The 5,038-nt window shown below is 53.9% G+C and overlaps 1 protein-coding gene across 1 annotated transcript in view; it reads right to left on the bottom strand.

Moving 5' to 3' along the window:
- The window catches only part of LOC104869496 (jerky protein homolog-like), a 2,741-nt gene extending 2,552 nt beyond the window's left edge, over positions 1-189 (bottom strand). The window contains exon 1 of the mRNA XM_010634744.3: positions 44-189. The gene's annotated coding sequence lies outside the window, so the exon portion shown is untranslated. The remainder of the gene's footprint in view (positions 1-43) is intronic.
- Between the last annotated feature and the right edge of the window lie 4,849 nt (positions 190-5,038).

Here is a 5,038-nt window from a genome sequence, read left to right as displayed (position 1 = left end):
CCACTTCCGGCCGACTCCAGCCAGGCACTGCGTCGCCACTCACCATTTCCCGGTTCCCGGTGTCTGCGTCCTCCCCAGCGCTCCTGCCGCCCCAGGAGGTCACCGGGCCACGAAGGGAAGCCCGACCCGCCCTCGGCCGGCCGCGCAGAGGCCGGACCCGCGGGGAAGGAAGGAGCGAGAAACTACGATCCCGCGAGAACGCTGGAGAGCCGCCTGATTGGATGGTTTACAGGCCCCGCCTCTGAGCCCCTGATTGGATACTACGAGGCTCCGCCCACCAGGCCTTGAATGACGTGAGCAGCAACTAACAGGAGGTCGAACAAACCTGCCACTAACAGGTTCTGGGTCAGAGTCTTTCTGGAACTAGGCGTCCCCTCCGCCCCCGTGCCGTGCCCCCCACGTAGGCAGTATTTGCACTCAGCACTGACTCTTGGTTTTCCGGAGCAGACACTGGCGTCTTCCTGTAACTATGGATCCTACCTGATTTTCTTGGACGGATGCCGGGGCACAGGGAATTCCATGTTCAGGGTCCAGTGAACCAATCGCTCGGCCCCAGGGCAGGGGAGGAGCCGCGGCCAGGCCAGACGGAGGCAGGAGAAAGGACTCGGGGTCCTGCAGGGTTAGGGATTTCGTACGAGGCTGGCCTTGAACCCTTGGAGATCCTCCTGCCTCAGCATCCCAAGTGCTGGGATTACTGGAGCGCGCCACCACCCCTGGCACAATATTCTATAAAGAAATCTAAAAGGGAGAAAAGCAAACTTTCCAACCGGTTGATGGAAGCAGGCGCTTCATCTATAGTCCATCAGGAAAGTCCACCTTCATTGGGTGCACACCGTCTCTTCTTGGGGACCAGGCTCGGGCGGCTGTAACGGAGCCCACAGAGCCTCTGTCCCTGGTGCTGAGGCAGAGACACCCAAGGATTTCACTCTGGGAGCTCGCCCTGTCCCGTCCTCACAGTGGGAAACGCTTCTCCCTCCAGCACCTTGATATCCACCGGAGGGGCAGTCTCACTTGGAGTCACGATGAGGTTCCGCTCCAAAGAAACTCCAATTGAGGTTGGGAGTGGGGGATCGTGCCCGTCATCCCAACAACTCCGGGAGGCTGAGGCAAGAGGATCGCAAATTCAAGCCCAGCCTGGGCGACTTAGCGAGACCCTGTCTCAAAGTAAAGCAGAAAAGGGCTAGGATGCAGCTCAGTGTGAAGGTCCTGAGTTCCATCCCAGTGTTGGGGGGTGGGGGGTTGCGTATGTGCAGAAAACAGAGGTAACCAGGGTCACAGCTCCAGAAAGGGCAGACCCCTTCCCAACCCATCTGAACGGGGGCCTCCTGCTTTCCAGGGCTGCACAGCGGCTTCTCGCCTCTTGGAAGTGCAGGGTGGCTGCCCCGGAAGCGGAAGCACACGGGACCGCCCTGCGTCCCCTTTGAAGGTTCGGCGTGGGCCTCCTCCAGGATCCTCGTGTCGTTCACCTACCCAACACCAGGTAATACCGTAAATGAGACGGAGATCGTCAGGCCATTGTGGCCATCAAAACGGTGAAAGACCTGTTTTGCTCTTGCGTGTATGTATAAAAGTAAAGGAAAAGTCTACAAGTTTATTAGATTTAAAAAACTGGCAAATAGCTGGGCATGGTGGTGCACGCCTGTGATCCCAGCACTCGGGAGGCTGAGGCAGGAGGATCGCTGTGAGTTCGAGACCAGCCTGGGCTACATAGTGAGTTCCAGGTCAGTCTCAACTACATAATGAGACCCTGTCTCAAAAAAACCAAAAAACTGGCAAATAATTATTCCTTTGGGGAAAAAAAAAACAAATATAACTACATATTACTAGCGGGGTGTGGTAGCACATGCCTGTAATCCCATGGGTATTTTATTTCTACATTTACAATGAGGGTGAACCCTTTAAGAGCTTTCAGTGTCCACAAACAGCTGACTGCAGCGAGTCGCTACCACTGGAGCTTTTTGTTTGTTTGTTTTGGGGTTTTTGTTTTGTTTTGTTTTGGATTGTTTTGGGGTTTTTTTTGTTTTTGATTTTGCAGTACTAGGGATTAAACACGGAGATTCTCTACAACTAAGCTTCATCCTCTACCCTTTTTTGTTGTTGTTGAGAATGATTTGTTTTGTTTGTGTTCGGTATAGTTTGGTTTTGAGACACTGTTGCTACATTGCCCAGGCTGGGGATCCTCCTGCCTCAGCCTCCAGATTAGCTGGAATTGCAGGGGTGTGCCACCGTGCCTGGCTAGCTTTCCCTTTTAAGGGGTCTAACTGGCCCTTAGTTGAAGCTTTGCACAATGGACTGTGATTTTGAGTGGGACCACATGCCCTTTGTTTTTTGTTTTTGTTTTGTTTTCCGTTCTCCCAGCCCATCACGCTACCTTCTTGCTGAAGGCACGCAGAAAATATTCTAAACGGATCAACTCATCACCTGGGTTCTCACCACAAGAGGGCGCGAGCTGCCTTCCCTTTGTGAAAAGGACTCAAGGGCTTAGCGTGTGAGTGTGTGTGTGTGTGTGTGTGTGTGTGTGTGTGTGTGTGGGCGCGCGCGCGTATTTTGTTTTGTTTTGTTTTTGAGTCAGGGGTCTCACTGTGTAGTCCAAGCTGGCCTTGAACTCACTATGTAGCCCAGGCTGGCCTTGAACTCGAAACAATCTTTCTGCCTCGGCCTCCTAATGCAGGATGACAGGTGTGTGCTGTTTGGGTTTTTTTTTTTTTTTTTTCAATATTGGGAATTGAACTCAGGACCTCAGAGGTACTATGTCAGCACTATACTACAGAGATACAGCCCATTAAGAATTTTGTTTTTTGAGACAGGGTCTCACTACATAGTTGAGACTGACCTGGAACTCACTATGTAGCTCAGGCTGGTCTCTAACTCACAGCGATCCTCCTGCCTCAGCCTCCCGACTGCTGGGATCACAGGCATGCACCACCACGCCCGGCAAGAATATTTTCTGGAACCCACTCTCTGGTCCCCCTTCTGTCTCTCTTAGACAGAAGCTATCTTTCTCTCAATAAATTTTTCCTACTCTTCAAAAAAAAAAAAAAGAACGTTTGTTTGTTTGTTTTGTTTTTTGGCACCAGGGATCTAACTTGGGACCTTCCACTTGTGAGGCAGGCAGTGGCACCACTGAACTAAATCCCTGGCAAGAATGTTTTTTAATGAGATTGGGTCTCATTAACTTGCCTACAGTGGACATGAACTTGAGATTGTTCTGCCTCAGCCTCTTGAATATCTGGGGTGACAGACTGCCCCACTGCACCCGATTTTATTGCTTTTTTGTTGTTTCTGTAGTTGTTCGTGCTTATGATAAAATGAGTCAGGGAGGACCAAGTTTTTCAAAGTCTCAGGAGCCAAACTGAAGATCTTGGAGTTGCTCTTGATTCTTGATGGCACTGGGGAGCCATGGGAGGTGTGAGAGCAAGGGAGAGATGTGGCAAGGTCCTTTGGGGACAGGGGTGAATAACTAGGAATTGATGTAGAAGCTGGAGGACACTGGGGTGGGCACCACATATGAGAGGAAGAGTGGAGTTCAGGAACAGAACTGGGCTTGGGCCTTGAGCCATGACTCTAGGCCTCAGTTTGGACGCACAGTGAAGGGGTGTGGGGCATAGCATCTGGTGTCCGGATATGACTGTGATGTATATATGCCCTCCCCTTTGCCTAGGATGTTATTTATTTTTGTACCTTCCTAAAATGTTCCCCCTTGTCTTGGGAGGCTGAGGCAGGAGGATCCCCTCTAGTTCAAGGCCGCCCTGAACTACGTAGTGAGACCCTGTCTTAAAAATAGTAATAAAATGTTCTTACTGGTCTGCAAAGTGCCCATAAGCGGGACACTGCTCTGAGGATCCCTCCGGAGCAGATGAACTTGCAATTTCAGTCCCCACGCCTCTGGGGGTTTCTCTGGGGTGGGGTGGAATCCTCCGCACCCTAGCAAGGCTTGCACCGGAGGAGCTGCGAGGATCGCGGGTCTGTTCCCAGGAATAAGCCGGGGCACAGGGGGTGGCTGCAGTTCGGGGCATGGCCACACGGGGGAAGCAGTGGACAGGGCAAAGCTCTGCTGCGACCCCGCGGGGTCCCCGGTCCCGGGTAAGCAACCCCAGAGCTGAGAGCGGGGTTGGGGGGAGGCCGGCCTGGTGGCGCACGCCTGTCATCCCAGCACTCGGGAGGCTGAGGCAGGAGGATCGCTGTGAGTTCGAGACCAGCCTGGGGCTACACAGTGAGTTCCAGGTCAGTCTCAGCTACCTAGTGAGACCCTGTCTCAAAAAAAAGAAAACTGAAGGGGACGGTGGGGGGCCGTCTCCTTGTCAGGGTGAGAGCCAATTGGCAGGCAGACGGCTATTTTTAACAAAACAGTAACTGAGCCGTGCCGTGAAGCTAAAATAATTTAGCTGTGCTATGGAGCAACTGTGGGTTAACGGGGTAACCGTGCCCGTGGCAGAATGTGGCCATGTTGTTGTAGCAACAGGAAAGGACGGAGGCGACGCGCAGCGCACCGCTAGGGGGCGCCCTTCCCTGGGCATCTCCTGAGTCCTCCTCCGTGATTCACCGCTGCTGACTGCATCTCTCCTTCGCAGATCCTCTTTCCTTTCTTCCTTTTTCCTTTGTCTTTCTCTTCTCTTTGGTTTGTTTTTGAGACAGGATCTCCCTGTGTAGCCCAGGCTGGCCTTGAACTCCCAGCGATCCTCCCGCCTCAGCCTCCCCGAGTGCTGACCCCGCTGCTTCTGCGCCTGTAGCGAGGCAGCACCTGCGGGCGGGAACGGACCAAAGCCCTCGCCTCTCGGTGGGAAAGGAGAGAGAAGGCGCCAACTGAATGTCGACCCCCAGTGCTGGCGAGGAGAGCAGCAAAGCCCGGAGGAGGTCCTGCCACGGACCCCGCCGCACCACTCACTGCCCTGTGATCCCGGCGGTGTCGCTTCTCCTTTCTGTGCTCTGCCCTGGGAACAGGGGACTGTGCGGGGCGACCTGTGACTCAGACCCCTGCGGCCCGGAGCCCCTGAGTCAGCGGGAAGGGCCAGCCGGGAGGCTGAACGGAGAGGTTCCG

The sequence above is a fragment of the Fukomys damarensis genome, unplaced genomic scaffold, assembly GCF_012274545.1.
Source record: "Fukomys damarensis isolate Sample0158 unplaced genomic scaffold, DMR_v1.0_HiC HiC_scaffold_37, whole genome shotgun sequence".
In the NCBI taxonomy this organism is placed as follows: Eukaryota; Metazoa; Chordata; class Mammalia; order Rodentia; family Bathyergidae; genus Fukomys; species Fukomys damarensis.
This window is presented reverse-complemented; position numbering and strand designations above follow the sequence as displayed.